The sequence below is a fragment of the Pteropus medius genome, unplaced genomic scaffold (assembly GCF_902729225.1).
Source record: "Pteropus medius unplaced genomic scaffold, Ma_sr-lr_union100, whole genome shotgun sequence".
In the NCBI taxonomy this organism is placed as follows: Eukaryota; Metazoa; Chordata; class Mammalia; order Chiroptera; family Pteropodidae; genus Pteropus; species Pteropus medius.
Window position 1 is genome coordinate 19,765,881 of NW_024347791.1, and position 20,124 is coordinate 19,786,004.

At 32.5% G+C, this 20,124-nt stretch overlaps 1 long non-coding RNA gene across 1 annotated transcript in view; it reads left to right on the plus strand.

The window, feature by feature from the left end:
• The first annotated feature begins 1,837 nt into the window (after positions 1-1,837).
• The window catches only part of LOC120615115 (uncharacterized), a 42,913-nt gene continuing 24,626 nt past the window's right edge, over positions 1,838-20,124 (plus strand). Inside the window, exon 1 of the long non-coding RNA XR_005656199.1 lies at positions 1,838-1,922. This is a non-coding gene — a long non-coding RNA (uncharacterized LOC120615115). The remainder of the gene's footprint in view (positions 1,923-20,124) is intronic.

Below are 20,124 nucleotides of genomic sequence, written 5' to 3' on the forward strand. Positions count from 1 at the left end.
TTGCTGTTTACAAAGTGAAAAGGTGAGCTTATCTTTCCAGTTGATCTATTTCAGAAGACATTATATAACTTTAAGTATAAAATGCTGGTAAGTATAAAATTCCAATATTCTTAGCTTTATGTATTTTCAGGACAGATGTAATATCTGAAATATGTGAAGGGAAATACTCAGAAATGATTAAAATACCATTCATTATTCTGTCAGATAGTTTTAGCCCCACTCACATTCCTCCCACAGAATTATTTATTCTGGATGTAACACCTTTGCAAAAGGGAATATCTAGTGTAGTACATAAGATAGAACTACATGCACAAGAAGAATGTATGAAAAATAGTTTTATAATACTGTGGTAATATAAACCTCTAAGAATTGTACAAAATAGACCTGAGATTTTTAATTCTTAAAAAAAGTGAGGGATAATAACTGGTTGCTTAGGAAATTAATTTTTTTTTCAAATGGGAAACCCACTAGCACATTTAATAAACAAATTATTTCAAGTTTTCCTTGAAATATGTTTAAAAGGTAAGACAAGAAAAATATATCTACCAATGCATTCACCCATATTGTCCATATGTTAGGAAGAGGTGGCAGAGGAGAAGGAAGAGGAAATAGAAGAGTAGGAAGAGAGTAGGGGGTGGAGGTGTGGAGCAGGAAGAAGAAAACAGTAATCCAGGATTTAAAAGCCTCAAGTTCAAGGCACCCATACCTGAGAGTGACATACTGAATTCATTTGAGGAGACCGTAGATTCATTTTCCTTAAGTATTAAACAGAGAGACCTCTTGTACATGGTATCTAAGATCCTCCTCTCTAGATGATAGATCAGATAGATAGAAAGATAGATAGAAAGTTGGATAGATAGATAGATAGATAGATAGACAGACAGACAGACAGACAGACAGACAGATAGATAGGTAGATAGATACATATGTTGTTATAGTTCAACATAATTTAAAATGCTGTCCCTATATGAATTTGAGTTATGGTCCTGTAGTCTTACAGTGACAGAAAAAAATTACATCAGTGACGGATAAAATTGCATCTTTATATGAAAATAAATGGCTTTACTTGTGTGTCTCCATTAGGTATAGTTAGAATGGATAGTAGGAAGTTATAGAAAAGTACATTTTGTATGAGTCAGCATTTCATACAAAAATGTATTCAGGTTATAATGTGTTCTCTGTTACTACACCTGTAGGGTGGACAAACAATTCGTAGGTATTTTTGCTTAGGAAATTTAGTCATCATTTGAGTTGTTGAATTAGATGGTGTTTATCTTTCTAATTCAGAGAAGCTACAATTCCCTGTTCATTTCATTTATGTGATTAATCAGTTAATGATGAAACTACATAAACACATGTGTGTAAATATGTGTATATAGAGGTATATACTATCTATCATCTATATAATTATGTTGATCCATAACAAAATATATCTATCATCTATCATCTATCTATCATCTATCTATCATCTATCATCTATCTATCATCTATCTATCATTTTCCATCACTCCATTCTATCATCTGGTCGCTAAGTATTCATCATCTCCATTCATTCATCATTCATTTATCTATCTATCATTCATCTATCTATCAATCATCTATCATCTATCTATATCATCTATCTACTCCATTCATTTCTCCATCTATCTATCTTCCATCTATCTATCTATCTATTCATCTACTCCATTCATCATCTATCTATATTCATCATCATCTATCTATCTATCTATCATCATCTATCTTATCTATCTATCTATCATTATCTATCTATTCATCATCATCATCATCATCTATCATCTATCTATCTAATCTATCATCAAGAGAAGAGGATCTTAGATATCATGTACAAGAGAACTCTCTTGTTTTACACTTAAGGAAAATGAATCTCTTCGCCTCAGATAAATTTGGTGTGTTACTGTCAGGTATGGTGCCTCGAACTTGAGGCTTTTAAATCCTGGGTTACTGTTTTCCTCTTCCTGCTCCACTACTCTTTACCTCATGTTAGTAGAGCCTCTCTAAAACATTTTAAAGTGTTTTTCCCTCTAACTTTACATCTGTTTCCTAAAAACAATGTTTAATCGATGTTTTCTCTTTATTATCTTCTACTTTTCCAAAGACAAAATATCTCATTTGTATCATATTATCACTTAAACGATTTTCAGTGTTATCCCTTTCTTGAGTCCCAAGAGAAATATTTGGTTTCTTCGATTCTTTGAAAATTTTTTATCTTATCTTGTGTTACTACACAAAAAAACCACTTGACAATCTTGATTTTTATTGGAAGAAATTTTTACTGTTTGTAACTTTAGTGTCCATTTACCTAAGTACATTTTAAGAAAACAAGTTCAGAATTTGTTTGGTCTCTTTAAGTTGTCTCTTGATGTTTCTTTTCTGGTTGAAGTTTGCTGTGATCATTCTTTTCCTTCGCATTTGTTTTATTTTTTCAAATTGTTAAAAATTTCAGCTCTGCCTTTACTTCTTTCCTCGGAGCTTCTTTCATTCCTTTTTTACTTTCATGCTACTTTTTTCTTACTTGCCCCAGATCTTCTCTCGTTCTGAAATAGTCTTCCCATTCCCCTTGTTATTATTTTTATAGTTAGATTGTCTAACATCCATGTTTCTCTTTTTTTCCCTTCTATTCACTTTCTATTTTCTTTTGATTTTGCATGTTTGCTTTGCTTTCTTTTTCTTTTTCTTTTGCATGTTACATTTCAGTAAGCATTTTTCTGCCCTTACCACTATTTATAGGCATCATCTATCTTTTTGAGTGAGTCAAGAAAAATAAGGGAAAAAATAGTAACAAAAAAGCTTCATTTCAACATCTCCATTTTTCTTGTTTTTATTATTTTCTTCTATGTTCAAATGATCATGTCTAATTATTTCAGATTATAAAGAGTTTTGAATTGATACTCATATGGTGATAAATTACCTAGCAAATTTAATCAAGCACATATTTGTGTGCCTTAGAAAGAAAAGAAAAAATACAAATGTACTTCCTAAAGAAACTCTTTGTCTCTTTCTTTTTACTTATGAGGATATTATGGCAAAAAAACCTTGTTATCTTGAAATAATATACTTTGTTCTTTGCTTTGTTCATCTTCTAGGATTATTCCTAGGATTACAATACATTCCAGGGAAGGTCTTGGCTGCAAACAGATCAAATTCTGTTACAGCAAAGTCCATTGGGATTTCATTATTTTCAACATTATTTAAAAATAAATAGGCTGTAAGTTGAGGTAGGCAAACACTTTTCTTATTGCCATTTTCATTCTGAAAGTATATAGATGAGACGTGAAGAAAGATTCAAATTTTCTTCACTAATTTGAATCTTTTTCAAGCTAGTTTAAATGCTGTGAAGGAGTGAAGCACAGGTTCTAATTTTGCTGTTGCTGTTGCCATCAGCAGTCTTTGCTGCATGGATCCCAGGTACCTTATTAATATGTGTACTTCATACTTTTCTGTTCCCTCTACACCTACCACATGTGCTGGGAATAGAATTCATGCTCTCAATGATAAATGAATAAAACAAAAACAAAACAAAACTCTGTAAGTCCCAGAGTAGAAATATTCTCTTTGGAAGGTTGGTAGGAATGGATGGGTAGGATGCACTCTGCTTACATAGCATTCTAGAGGAACACAAAATAATAGTGCTCGCAACAACAAACTAACAAAAATAAAAACTGACATCTATTGAATGCCTACCTGACTGTTTTCTATTAAGGGAAATTAGTAATAATAACAATGACAACAATAATAATGATAAAAATGAAAATGTATTGAATATCTACCATTAGCCAGGTTTTGTGCTAAATTCTGTATATGAATTTTATTTCTGAATCTCTATAAAAATCCTGTGGAGTTTTAATGAAAACATTGGAACCATCTAAGTAACTTGCTTAAGGTCACATAGCTGATAAATATTTGAGACAAATTTTATATCCATTTCTGTCTCACTCCACAGATTGTATTTATCAATTCCTCAATTCAGTACCTGCTATTGAGTGCTATATGTCAAACATTGCAAGATGCTTTTTTTTCCTTGTCAAAACTGTGGGGGTGTCGGTAATCCCAATTTTGTCATATATTTTAATTATTGAATAAGACAAAATTCTGGATTAAAAAAAGTCACAAGTTGTGAAAGAATTGTACACATTTCCCCAATCTCCTCAATAACACAGGTACACAAATCAAGCAGAAGGATCTGCTTTTCCTGTTTTTTTTGAAATTTAATATCGAATACTTTTCTGCTGATAAAACCAAAAAATTCATGGTCTAGAAGTTTAGATGCTATAAATTCTATTACATGATTACATTTTAACTTACCACAATGTGTCATATAAGAACATAATAGCTGTACTATTGTTAGTGGGAAATAAGTTAGAAAATTATAGAGAAGCAATGCAATAGCCCAGTAGAGCATGAAGAAAACAGACAAACAAGCAAAGGATAATTAATTTCCTGTACCATGAAAGGTTAATGTTGTTCTAATAAATAAGAATTCCTTTCTATTATTTTGCATGTTGTAAGTAACACTCACACTATCTATTTTTGTTGTACATTCTAAAGTGGTATTGCCATTAGAACTTGTATAAAATAAAAACAGCTTTAAGTTCATTTTTGTTTAAGTAATTAAAGTTCATCACTTCTTGCTGATACAACAAGCCAAGCAATAAATTGAGAGAAAGGACCACTAACACAAACTTTTAATTCAAAACAATGTAACATTAGTATCTTTTGTACCAAGGAATGTACAGGTAAAACTGCATGAAATTAATCATGTTTTAATAATAAAACAAAAAAAAGTTAGAGGAAAGGTTTTATTTCTTCATTGGTTACAAGAGCTACAAGAACATCATTTAAAATAGCCACAGTCATGCTATTATTGTCTTGTAATTACTTTAGATAGATTACCGAAGATGTGGGAAAGATGCACTCCTGAAATGCTTCAATTCAGGACAAACTTCCCTTAGGGAAGTTAAGATAGTTTAAAAATTCACAACTCAGGCTTACTCCATAAAGTATGGAGAAAGAATACACTTCGTCACTGAAATATACATTATATCTGAAAACCCATCTACTTCAGGGGTACGTTGTTTTTGTTGATGGTGTGAAAACAGAAGAAGAAAATATGTCTGTACAGTTGATAATTTCCATAAGGTAAATAACCTGTTTCAAAATTATGGTACTGTTTTGTCAACTGGAAATTCACCTGCCTTGGATATTGTGGCATAGGCTCTAATGTAGGGACAAGTGTTAATGTATGTGGTTTGTTACCTAATAAGCTTTTATTTTAGGTTTGTGAATTTCCAATTAAAACTTGATGCAGAAGGATTGCATTTAAATTGCTCTTATTGTTGAGTCATTCAAACTTCAACCTTTATATAAAGAATATATGTAATACACAGTTACATTGAGAAATCTACCCTAAGGCTCACCTTCCAGTCTAGCATTTCCAAAGTAAACACAAAGGTATTAAGTTTTTCTTTTATATCAACACACACAGACACATACACACCTCAGTCAGTTTTTAAAAAATTATTATACAATGAATCAAAGAATTACCTGAAAATACTGTTATTTCAATACCTAGTACATAGTATTTGTTAAGTAAATGATATTTATTTATTTATTTAATTTATTTATTAAAAGAACAACTTCAAAGACACAGATGCTTCTGTTCTACATATAGAGAAGTACTAGATTAATATTCTGTCAATTATTAACAATGGCGATGGTAAGTCTCCTTGTTTGTAAATAATTATTTGAAACATGCATGACATAATTGTAGAACTTTTTGTGAATTACTTAATTTAAAGATATTAATTATTCTTCCAAGGAGCTAACATTCTACAGGTTTATTTAAATCATTTAACTTTAGGCATTTTCTCTGTAAATTGCTTTCAATGAACTTAAATAGAACATCTCACAACTTCTAAGGTATGTTATTTCTTTTGAGAAGCCTGGACACAAAATTGAGAGGAAAAAATGTCTTAACAAACTAACTTCGGAGCTTAAAAAAAATAGGTTTTATATATTTTTTTAGCCTTTTTAGTTGATAGAAAAATTGAGTAGAAAATATGGAGATTTCTCACATACTCCCTACCCCCACGTATGCATAGCCTCTCCCATTATCAGCATCCCCACAAAGAGTGGTACATTTGTTACAATTGATGAATCCACACTGACATGTAATCACCCAAAGTTTATAGTTTACATTAGAGTTCACTCATGGTATTGTACCTTTTATGGATTTAGATAAATATATAACACATGTCCACCATTATAGTATCACACAGAGTAATTTCACTGCCCTAAAATCCTCTGTATATTCATCCCTCTATTCCACCCACCAACTCCTGACAACCACTCATCTTTTTACTGCCTTCATTGTTTTTGTCTTTTTCAGCATGCAATATGGTTGGAATCATACAGTGTATAGCCTTTTCAGATGGGCTTCTTTTACTTAGTAACATGTATTTCCTTTTCTTCCATGTCTTTCATGGTTCGATAACTCATTCATTTTTAGTGCTGAATAATATTTCATCATCTGGATGGACCACAGTTTATTTATTTGTTCATCTACTGAAGGACAACTTGATTGCTTCCTAGTTTGGGTAATTATGAATAAACTTGCTATAAACATCTGAGTGTAAGTTTCTTTGTGGACATACATTTTCAACTCTGTTGAGTAAATGCCAAGTAGTGTAATTGCTAGGTCATATGCTACAAATATGTTTAGCTAGTAAGAAACTGCTAAACTGCCTTCCACAGTGGCTATACCTTTTTGCATTCCCAAAGAAATGAATAAGTGTTCTTATTGCTCAAAATCCTTGCCAGTAGTTGGTATTATTAGTGTTCTGGATTTTGGCTATTATAATAAATGTGTCATGGCATCTCATTGTTTTAGTTTGAAGTTCCCTGACAACATATGATGTGGAACATCTTTTCATATGTTTGCTATTATATATATTTTTTGGTGAGGTGTCTGTTAAGGTATTTGATCCATTTTCAACCAGGTTGTTTATATTCTTATTGTTGAGTTTTAAGAATCCTTTGTATTTTGTGTAATAGTCTTTTATCAGATGTGTCTTTTACAAATATTTTCTCCCAGTCTGTTGCTTGTCTTTCTGTTCTCATCACAGTATCTTTTACAGAGAAATAGAATATTTTGCTTTTAATCATTAAATCTCCAAAAAGCATAGCTTCTTCTATCTTTTCTTGGCTACAGCTTGAATTTACTTTTCATTTCTTCTCACTTGCTCAATTTTTGAAAAAAAAAATGATATTCTGTTTTAATTCTTAGGGTGTGAAGATAAAGGAGAGAGGAGAGAGAGAGAGAGAGAGAGAGAGAGGAGAGAGAAGAGACTGAGAAGAAAGAGACTGGAACCTAGTTTAGGAAAAAGACCAGAAAACACAAAATATTAATAGTAATTTTGAATTCGATTATGGATGATTTAATTTTTTAATTTTCTGTACTTTTCTTAATTTGTACAATAAATGAATTGTATAGAGAAAATACAATTAAATTAAAGCATTCTGAAAAAACTTAAAGATAAAGTTTAAAGCATCTTTTATCTATTAAATAGAAATATAATGCAAGCAAACATATATAATATTAAACTTTCCAGCAGCTATATTAAAACGGTAAAAAAGCCAGTGAAATCAATTTTTAAGAATATAACTTATTTAACCAAATATATCCAATGTTATTATTTTAATATTTAACATGCACTCAATATAAAATTTATTAATATGATGTTTTACATCCCTTGTTTTTTCAGTTATAAGTTTTTTAAATTAAGAGTGTATTTTTGCACTTACAGGCCATCTCAATTTGTACCATACATTTTTATTGGGAATATATAACCTATATTTAGATATCATAAAATTTACATTTGAAAAAATGAATTCACCTACCCAAGCTGTTTCAGACAGATTTTTAAAATTTCAAATAAGTGAATCAAATACAAAAAATAATTTTCCTTCAATATTTACATCCATATTTATAATACTCATTCGTTTCTTTAGAAATGGTTTGATTTCGAAGAAGAGCATGTCACTATCAAAGTATATCTTTCCAAATTAAAAAAATTCAAAAGATTATTGCATAAATTGAAAAGGAAACCTAAATTTATCAATGTCAACAAAGCAGTCATCAAATTTTTCTTGTTATTTTGGCAGCCAATTTACATAACACTGTCAATTACAATGAGTTTTCTGCATATTGATTCATGTTAGAAAAATATGTTAAAACATTGTTATTGATTTCTACTATGAAAAATTTCAATCGTAATGTAAATTCATATGGTTCTCTAGGTAGGTCATAAACCAACCTTTCCTGTAGCACATTCACATGCAATATGATGTCAATGAAAAAATTAAATGGCAAGACCACTTTTTTTCTTTCATTATTGAATGGTGAGCATTTTTTTTCTTTCAAGAAATCTTGAAGTAGAATTGACAGAACAGTAAATCTTTGTAAACTTGTTCAGAGTTCAACCAATGAACAATGACAGAAAAATCAAAATTGTTAAATTCATCATATTCTACATCTTTTCAAGGTTCTGCACGCTGGCAGTGATTCATAGCATTTGTACACACACACACACACACACACACACACACACACACACACACGCACACACCAATATGTGTATCCAAAAATTTAAAGCCTATTTTAGAAAATAGAGCACAAATAATTTCAATATGCATCATGCTGTGGAATAAAGCAATACAGAAAACATCAGTTTATTGTCTTAAAATTCTAATAAATCCAGATTTTGACCTAATGTAGCTGGAATACTATCTATATGATAGAAACGAAGTTTTTCATATTTAGGTATAATTCTTCTTTGACTAATTTAAAAATTTCAAAAGTATTTTACTTTTTAGGCTGCGAATTGACAATTTTTTTTAAGTCCTTTGAGACAAAACCACTTTAAAATATTTATCAGGCAGCTGTCTTATATTGTATAACTCAACTAAAGCAAAAGAAAAGTGATCACAAGTTTTTCAAAATTTTACTAATTTATTTTTCTAATATAATTATCTGGTAATGTAATTAAAGATCTTCACATTTGTAAAAATCTCATTTTTAGTTTTATAATTCCTTACAAAATTTCTTTAACTAAAATAATAATTTCCTTTATTATATTGCCATCTAAGAATGATTTTTTAATTTGAAACAATTCAAACTACTCTATATATTGTCAAAGTTATAAGCTCAAATTTTGTTTAAAATCATTTAAAAGTTTTTGACATTTAATTCTGATTTTAGTCACTAATTGATTCTTTTTTGACTTTTGAAAGGAAACATCAACTTAACTATGTTTTTGCTAAAAAAACTCTTAATATCGTATATTTAATTATCTTGACTTTTTACACAATAAACAACTTCCTTTTATTCTGATAAAGCAAATTGCAATTGACATTCATTGCAAACTTGTAACATATCTTCTTCTAGATTCTTTTTTCTTTACTGTACCTGTCACAGTACCAACTTCTTAATCTTCACTTAATTCTGCAATAAGCCTATACTTTAAATTTAATGATTGGTTAATATGTATTTTTAAACTTTAAAAATAATTTAATTATATTCTAATTATAATTATATTGACTATTTCAATTTAATTATCAAATATAATTTATATAAGTATCACTTTAACTCATGCTGACTACATATAATATTCAGATAAACACATTATAATGTTATATTGCTGCATAGAAAAATATTATTCAACTTGATCCAATCTAGTGACACCAACGAAATCAGGGATGTGTTTATGTGTAATATGTGAAACAATGTGCTTTTCTCAACATGTAAACTGCAATGCTACCTTATTCTACACAAAGATTGAAGTGATATGTTATTCTATAAAAATAGTTTTTGATTTTAAATTTTGATGATATTAATCAAAATGATATAAAATTAAAAAATAATTTTCTCATTTGTATGGCCTTTCTATTTATTTATTTATCCAGCTTTATTAAAATATAATAGACAATTAGCTCATATTTACATTGTACAATTCAATGAGGTTTTTTTTCAGTTATAGTCTGCATACAATAATATAGCAGTTTCAGTATATTAATATGAGTTCTTTATATATTTTGGATTTTAGCTCCTTACTGGAGATAATGTTTGCAAATATCTTTTCCCTTTCAGTTGGGTCCCGTTTTGTTTTGTTGATGGTTACTTTTGCTGTGCAGAAGCTTTTTAGTTTGCTGTAGTCCCATTTATTTATTTTTCCCCATTTTTATTAAAATATAATATACAATTAGTTGCTTGTGTTTACATTGTACAATTCAATGAAGTTTTTTTTCAGTTATAGTTGGCATACAATAATATACTAGTTTCAGTTGTATAGCATAGTGATCAGAGCCACTTAACTTGCAAAGTGATCACCCTAATACTAAATCTAGTACCCCCTTCCCCCTTACATATTTATTACAACATTATTAACCATCTTCCCCATGCTACACTCTACATCTCCATGTCTATTCTGAAATTATCCATTTGTACCTCTTAATCCTTTTGCTTTTTTTTGTCTCCCTCAATCCTCCTCCCATTTAGTATCCCTCTAAATATTCTTTGTATCTATGAGTTTATTTCTGCTTTTGTTGTTGTTGTTGATTTTGTTCTTTAGATTCCACATGTATGTGAAATCATGTGATATTTGTCTTTCTCTATCTGACCCATTTCATTCAATGCAATACCCTCTAGGTACATCAAGTCAATATCTTTTTTCATCCCCTTCCTTTTAGTCTGTGTTTGTCTTTTAATCTGAAGTGAGTTTCTTGCAGGCAGCATATGTAGGGGTATTGTCTTCTTATCCATCAGCCATTCTATCTTTTGGCTGGAGCACTTAATTCTTTTCCATTTGAAGTACTTGCTAATAGGAATGTAGTTATTACCATTCTGTATTCCTGTTTTAGATACATGTTTTTTTCTTCTTAAAGAAGTCTCTCCAACATTTCCTTTAATCCTGGTGATGATAAATTCCTTTAGTTTATTTTTGTTTAGGAAGCTCTTTATCTGTCCTTCAACTCTAAGTAATAGCTTCGTTGGATAAAGTATTCTTGGTTGTAGACCCTAGGTTTTCACCACGTCGAATATTTTGTGCCAAGCCCTTCTGTTCTGCAGTTTCTTTTGAGAAATCAGTTGCCAGTCTTATGGGTGCTCCCTTGTAGGTAAATAACTGCTTTTCTCTTCCTGCTTTTAAGATTCTCTTTTATTATTTAACCTCTGGCATTTTAATTATGATATGTCTTGGTGTGGGCCTCTTTGGGTTCATCTTTTTTGGGACTCTCTGAGCTTCCTGAGGTTATATGTCTATTTCCTTCACCAGGTAAGGAAGTTTTCCATCATTATTTCTTCAAAGAGCTCTTCAACTTTTTGTTCTCCTTCAGATACTTCTATGACACAAATATTGTTACATTTGATTGTGTCCCATAAGCTTCTTAAATTATTATTATAGTTTTGGCTTCTTTTTTCTTGCAATTCTGTTTGGGCATCCTTGGCTTCCCTATCCTCTATATAGATGGTTTGAACCTCTTCTTTATCTATTCTGTTGATTCTCTCTAATATACTCTTCATCTAAAATAATGTGTTCATTTCTGACTGGTTTCCTTTTATAATTTCTATTTTCATTTTTATGTTTTTTATCTCTTTGTTGAAGTTTTCACTGAGTTCATCTCTTCTTCCCCTAAATTCATTGAGCATGTTTATAACCAGTATTTTGAATTCTGCATCTGTTAGATTGCTTGACTCCATTATTCCTCGATCTCTGTTCTGTTCTCTTATATGGTTTTTGCGTTTTTGTCTTCCCATTTTGGCTGCCTTTCTGTGTCTGCTTCTATGTACTGAGCAAAGTTTCTAAGTCTTCTGGTCTTATTAGCATGGTTTTGTGTAGGTGTCCAGTGGCACAGTCCTGAGAGGGGTTCAGCTGCAGGCCAAGTTTAGCCCCAGCCTGTGCCGCTCTGGGGTCACCTATTAAGATTCAGCAAGCAATCTACAGATGCTGTGCTTATAGTTGCCTCAAGAGGCCATGCCAAAATCCATGGTCACCAGTCACTGGTCACAAGTGCGAGTCTTGGAGATGGCTCAGCAAGGAGCACTGGACTTGCTGAGGACACAACTGGATGTGGCTTGAGTGAGGCCATGATTGGGAGAGATGGAGTTTCAGGGAATCCTCTGGGCAGAGCGACCTCTGTTATTCAGTTTGATGACGTCTCAGCTATGGTGGTGTTGAGTCCGCACACTGGGAGAGGGGAGGACTCTACAGAGGAATAATGGATACCACCAGCACTTCTGCCCAGAGAGGACCTCATTTGCGGCCCTTGCTCAGAAAACTCAGTGTCTGCCTGTAAGTCCTTGGTTCCCCCTGAGCAGCCTACCTGGCACTGATGCTCAGAGTGAGCAGGTTTGTCACCGCAAAAGTCCACTTGCAGACATAGCCCATCCCCTTTAAGAGGCGTCTACAGCTGCCGGCTGCTGGGCTACAGCCTCTGTCCCACTTGGGTTCGGGCAACCTCACTTCTTCGCCCTCTCGTACTTCCAACCATTGTGTGGTGAGTTCTTATTTCTCTCCCTAGTTGTAGTTCTGTTCGTCTAGATCCCAGGTGACTTTGCTTGCTATTTGCTCCATGTTTCTGTCACAACTTTGATTTGATTGCGAGAGAGATAAACAAAGCCTCTATCATCTATGCCATTTTTCCCCCGTCTTCTGTATGGCCTACATTTCAATTGTTCAGTTGCTACATGTGGCCAGTGGGTAGTACACAGCATAGTTGATAGAAAACAGCATTTTTTTTGAAAACTAAAGTTTATTCACTTAAATATTGCATTAAAAACACAATTTAGATTGAAATATATTGCATTGCACCTTATTGTGTCCTTATTATGTCTTTTTGGTTTTAGATTGTCAATTTTTGAACTATGTATATAAATCATGGTATCGTGCATACACATTGTATATCCAGAGGTTTCATATCCCTTTGTCAAAGTATGTTTACTGTATATACTCATTATTTCCTAAGAATACCAGAACTTATTTGCTTTTAGTATAATTTTTCCACTTGTTAAGTTGGGATAACAATAGTATTATCTATCTGATAGAGTTAAATGGTTAACTCTGATAGAGTCATCTCTGATAGAGTTAAATGTAAACCATTTAGAATAGTACTGGAAAATACTAAATAATTTTTATATATGTTTAAATTACAGTAGTCATTATCATTATTTTTTAAATTTATTTTTCAATTACAGTTGACATACAATATTATAGTAGTTTCAGGTATACAACATAGTGATTAGACATTTACCTACCTTATAAGGAATCACCCTGATAAGTCCAGTATTACTGAAGGTTTTTCTTTTTTAGTACATGTGCTACCAAACTGAGCACAATTGAGTGATTTTCTTGACATCCAAAGGCAAGAGTCAAAATGCCTTTTATTTTCAGTGTAATTACTTTCAATATTTTTATTTCTCTTCTGTTTCTATTTTTCTGAAAGATAGAAAACAAACTTGTTCTAACTGACCCTTGACTAAAATTACATGGTTGTGAACAAGGAACTGAGGATTATTTTCATGATCAAAGAATTTTTGACTTATTATTTAGTTTTAAATATATTTTCAGATATCTGAGGTTACTTGATAAGTGGTTTTCAGATAGATCAAACGTTGTTATATTCTGATACTTAAGCATAGTTACTAAATGGTATGTTTCTTATTCAGGAATAGTCACAGGTTTTTCATCTACAATAGAAATAACTTGAAAACAACTAAAATGTTCAAAAGATAAGCAATTGGTAAGTAAATACTAATGTATATGTTAGGTATTTGAGTAGTGAGGCCTGAATATGTTTTAGATTTACATTTGTTGACAGAGGAAGGTATACATGATATATTATTTAATGAAAGAAATAGATTAAAAATAATATATACAGTATGACCTAATTTGAAATATAGATGTATTATGTGTAGAAAAATCTGAAAGGCTACATACCAAAGTGTCAGCAATAGTTATTTCTGATGGTGAAATTAAAGCTGATTTTTCTTATTCCTAATTTTTATGCAATAATCATAAATTGCTTGTGTAAGAAAAATAATACATTAATAAAGGGAGCAATGACAGAAAAACTTTTGGAAATTTTATTTGTCTCTCCTTGTCTTCTATAGTTTTTTTTAGAATTAGGTCTTCGCCTAAAATGATTTAGAGCTAATTTAAGAATAATAATTTAATTTTCAAGAGAGGAATTTTTTCATGAAACTTTAAAAATCCCAGGTCAATGATATGTGACTGGTTGGAGTTTAGATTGGAAACAGAGGTGATTTTTAAAACCTGAAAAATTGCTATCAATTTGTGCTCTTCTTTCACATTATGACTTTTGGCCAAATATAGTTTGGGTGTTTTCTGATTGATACTCTCAAAGAAACTTACTCTTGCAGTAGAGTACTGGGATAAAATATGTGGTTTAATAAAATTCCTGAGAGCTTGAAAACTCAGAGAAATACTTTTTAAAAATATAATTTTAATGACATTTATTTAAATATAGATATTATTCATGTAGTATGTCTCCATAAGAAATGTCCACACCTGTAGAGAGTTTTAATGAGTTTATCTGAGCCAAACTGACAACAAATGCCAGGAAGCAAAATCTCAAAGGATTGAGACAATACTCCTGAGAATGGCAGTTTTGCAGCTTATTTTATAAATTAGAATCAAAGGAAGAGACTTAAGGAGGATTCCATGAAATTCACTGGTGGTAGATTAAGGGGGCAGAAGAAAGCAAAGTGAGGAAATCTCTAGGATTGGATAAAAAAAGTAAAACAAAGACATCTTCTTTTACATTAGTGATATAGGATTGTTAGCAATTAACATTTACACAGCACATAGAGATGGTATTCATGGGAAAGAAATAATATAGAGGTTCTGTGCTTTTGTGCTCTGGTGGGAGGTTGTTCCCTGGGGGAGCGGGGAATCTAGGAAAGAGGATTACTTGACATTTTAAAGGTATGTTGCCTGATATGCAAAAAGACAACAGACAGTCTCACTTAAGGTAAAGACTGACCTTTGTCAAGGAAGCTATAGGCCTAGGATCTGACTACAAGTCATGACCTGCTTTTAGTTAGAAATTTTTATGTTTAGACCATCCTATGTGATTACTTTTAGTCTCTGAGTTTATAGGGCCCACCAAACCTGAAGTTGTCAGGTTTAGTATGTGGTGACTTCTTCATCTATAGGTATCATTTCAGGGGTCCTGAGAAAGTTCTTGATCCCCAAACTTTTTTAGTGATGACTTAAATTCCTTCAGCAGAAAACAAAACATTTTATTCCAACTTTACTGATAGTAAACTCTTCTGGTTTTAACCACTGGGAGCGAAGGAAAGTGAGAGTATAAGGGCCCATTAAAGCAAGAATCAGGCATAGAAACAGAGTGGGAAGACAGGAGGATACTGAAGCAAAATGATACCTAGTTCATGTTTTTTCCTAGGTCCTCACCACTGTCTCTTCAAACTTGGTACAAAAAGAGAAGTTTTGGGGAAAGAAATCACATTCTGTTTTTTCACTAACCTTCTGTTTTGGAACAAAGTTTATTAAGACACCAAACTTCCAATTTCCTGCAAACAACACAAACCACCCTTGATAGGTCAGCATGGATAACTAGGGAAAGTACTGCTCTACAGCTTCAGGCCTGCTGCACACAGACAGTTCTATGTGTCACTTGTTGAGTCATTTTTTTCTGAAACCTTCTTATATGTGATTTTTTGAGTAATAAAATAACATATTTGAGATATGATAGTAAGGTACCATCCTGAAGTTAAACAAGATTGGAGTATGGGAGAACGCTGGGCTAATCACTCACTTGGTAAATGGAATATGTTCAGTTTCCTGCCTAAGGCTTCACATATGGCTTCTACGCATATAACAGAGTTTACAAGTACACATTAGTGTGTAGATAATTGAAACTAAAAAATACTCACTAGGAAATATTACCTTAATACTTATTTCATGCTCGTGGCCAGATTTATTCATAAGAGGCATAAAATCTGTAAAAGACATATTTTGATTCTGCCTGTCTGTCATCTTTTACTTACTTTGGTGATAGGAATTTAGGAATAACCCCACCTCCATGCCAGAGTCATGAAGGACCTGTTAATCACATGCACTACATTTCCCATGTTCCCCAAGCCCTGATCGCACTGCCCCAAGAACCCACATGAGATCTGACGTAGGCCAATCTAATGTCTAAAATTTTGAATCTTGTACACAGTACTCCACCAATGGAATGAACTTGAAATTGAGTCATTCTGATGGTAGTCTCAAAGATAGTTCCTTTGACATTTGATATTTCCCCTTGATATCCTTCTTCAAAGCTTCCTTCAAAGAGTGAGGTCTCCAGAGGGGTCTTGGTTGCTGTTCTCCTCAAGTTCTGGTTGTCCAAGTGGTTTTCTGATTCTATGGTAATTAAGAATTCTAGTAAATTAAAAAAAAAAAGTTAGCCACAATTGTTTTTTAATTTAACTTGACTGCTGAGTTGATATAGAATTGGATCACTGCTGTCATCTCATCTCTATTCCTCATAATAGGGAGCCCGAGCCTCTCGTTGGAATCTGGTGTGTCCAGCTTCAGGTTAGGCAGTGTGAGAGTGAGGGAATTTTATCAAAAATAGCTGTGCCTGGTTTTGAGGCTAAGATGTGAGACATCTTTCCATGACAAATTTGTAATCCAAAACTAGGCCAACCTTCCAGCAGAGTCATCAATCCAAAGAGCTATGCAGGATGATCGAAAGGAGCAAAGTGGAATCCTGAAACACAGCAGGGAGAAGGCAGGAAAAGGGAGATATATCTTTATTGAAGAAATTTTCTGAGTCTTGGAATCTAGCCAAGATATATTTTATAGTTGACCTATAGCTTTTCTTTTGTCAAGGCAATTTTTACATTGGTTGTTACTGATCATGCTTAGATCCTTCCCTTCACTTAAATCACATTGTACTACTGAAATTTCTCTTCATTTTGTTTACTCTCCTACTTGCCTGGCTCCTTTATTTCTTTTCTTTTGCTTGAGCTAGTTTCTGTATGGATTTGACATCTTAATTTGCCTAATGAAATACCCATCCTTTGAGATTTATCTCCTCTGAGAAGCCTTTTTTTTGATTCAGCAATCAGATATTAGTTTTCTTTTATTAATTACATTGCAGAATCACCTCTAAATTACTCTAAAATAATTACTTTAATTATTTTAGAGTAATTTTTGCTAAAGTGGAGGTGGTGGTGGTGGTGATAGTACTCTAGCCAAATGAAACAAAGCATGAGCAAAGAGCTGAAGCTGAGAGAATTTCCGGCATATTTAGAAACCTACTATGCTTATTCATTACTTATTATTGGAACTTAATTGGTGAATGGATGGGGTGAGATTGCTGAGAAGGTGAGACTGGTAAGGTTGACAAGGGTCAATGCTAGTTTTTTATTATTATCTATTGAAAGAAAAGTGAATCACAGAAGGCCTTGTTTAGATACATTATGTGATTTGGCCTAATCACACAGCCAGAAGAATTAGGATTCCAACTCAATTTGCATCTTACTTCAAAGCCCAACCCCTTTATCTCTATCCTAGTTTACATCTTGAAATAATTCTTTCACTGGAGTGTGGAAGAGACATATAGCACTGCTCAGATAAAAAAAGCTCAAAGTGCAGGAGAGAGATTTGTGATTTTGCAGGGGATACAGTACACCTAGAGAAGGAAAACTCCTTAGAGAGATTATCTGATGAAACTGTAATTAAATGAGAATTTTGAGCAATGGCAGTTGGACACATTGAAAATAGTCTGTAATTTATGTTGAAATTACAAATACAAGGAGGCGATGATTCCAAGAGAAATGTGCACAGTATTGAATAATTAGGAAAATGGAAAATCAGTAGACCAAGGTCAGGATATAAACAGTTCCTTGTAATTAGAACTAATTCTAAAGGTTCTCATTAGCAAACGTTTATCTAGCAAACCTGTAACTCAGTTGAGATCTACTCTTGGAAAAGTAGAGAGATTTTCATAGTTGAGATAGTTTACCACTAAAAGATGAGAAATTAAAATCTGAACTATAGGTGTGCTTTTTGAGAAGTGAATGAAATCATGCTTAATTGTTTAGTATGATGTATATGATCTTAAACTTTGGTGCAGGTCATTATTTTGGATTGCTAGTCTCTTAATATAGAGAGCTAAGTTACTTTCCTTAAAAAAATGTAAGCAATATATACCGAACCCAGATGAAACTCAATTGAAAGATACTTTCAAAATGTGTGTGAGATACCTGTACAATACCTCTGTGTAACATTAGCTCATTTTCCTCTGACCTGGAATGATTAGGAAAGGTAAGGAATAACAGCAGTATTTCCCAAATTTGGCTTGTCATTAGAATCACGTGAATGATTCTTTGACCGAATCTCTGCCTATATAAAACAGAATCTCCTTGGCTCATCATGAAAATCTGAATTTTTAACACAACATTTTAGTATACTTCAAGCGTTTTTGATGATGAGCCCAGCTCCTAACAACATGTATGTGTTCTCTCTATGGTGTCAAAAGAACTATGCAGAAAGTAAAGGAGGGTGAGTTAAGGTTATATTGGAACAGTTCTGATATCACTATGTGCCTCTGTCCTCCATATGATATAGCAGATTATTTATTTTACAATGAATTTATCTTTTACTTATAATCCAACAATTTATTTTACAGTTAACATAAAATGAGCAGGTCATCTCTGAAATTATTTTTAGGCCCCAGATTTCTTATTATTTTGAGGTCTGATCTACTGAAATCCTGATGATTTTCAAATATCCTTCTTAGAGCAGAGGAGAATTGGTCAGTGGCTTTAAGGCATAACCATTACATGGTAAGGTCCTTTGGAATAAGAGGTATATCTAAATAAATTAGCTTTGCAAACCCCTTAATGTCTAGAAAGCATTGTTCATCTTTCCAATTTCAGTGTATATTTTATATTTTATTGATAGTAATTTAAAAATGAGGAATGGTCTGTTATTTATTTATTTATTTTTTAATTATGGGAGTGGCCAATCATAGAGATGTGATTCAAGAAGTTTAGGCAAATACTTCCTCTATAGCTCATACGTGATAGCGATTTAGTAGCTAAAGCATAATACATGAATTCTTTTCAAAATGAAAATAAATTCCTTTTCAGATATTTGCACTTCAGTGAGAATAAAGAATACCCAAAGTTTCAGTGTATGTAGTGCTCTTGCAAGTGTGTGTGTGTGTGTGTGTGTGTGTGTGTGAGAGAGAGAGAGAGAGAGAGAGAGAGAGAGAGAGAGAGAGAATCAAACAGACAGACAAGGTGGGGAAAGAGAATGGAGAAAGAGGAGGTGAGCTATCATTGAGGAAGAATAAGACAAAGAACAAGGGGGCTGGGACCCATAGCTCCCTGCTTCTTTTGCTGTATTTCTTCCTGATGATGCTTAAACATGAAGGCTAAGCCATGGGACACAGTTCTAGGGGCTTATTTCTGCCCTCTCAACAATTATAGTTTCCATCCTCTCTTTTCCACTCTCCAGTCAATGTTTTTCAAATTTTTTGCTGCAGGAACTATAAAGAACAGTCATTCAGTCAAGGACTGTTTATTTAGTGCCCTCCAGGGTACCTAGAGCTGAACCAGAGAAAATTAATAGCATTAAACCCTAAAGCTTTGATGCTGGTTCTGAAATACAGAGCTGCTTGACACTTATTTCCAATGGGACATTTATACTTCTTTTTGATGTGTGTCAAGAGAAGAAAAATGTTTGACCTGTTGATTGACACATCTTTAATGTCTAATGCACTTTTTTGAAGTCAGATTTATTAAAGTATAATTTACAGATTGAAAAATTCACCCTTTTAGAGAGTACAGTTTGATGAATTTGATAAATGTATATCTGCATGTTACCACCACTACAATCAAGACATAGAACAATTTCATCACCCTAAGTATTCATACCCCTTCAATGTTAACCTCTCCTCCCACAACTAGTACTGACAACCACTGATTTGAATTAAGTTCCTATAGTTTTACTATCTCATATCCATAAATGAATCATATGTTATATATGACTGACCCATGTTATTGAGTGA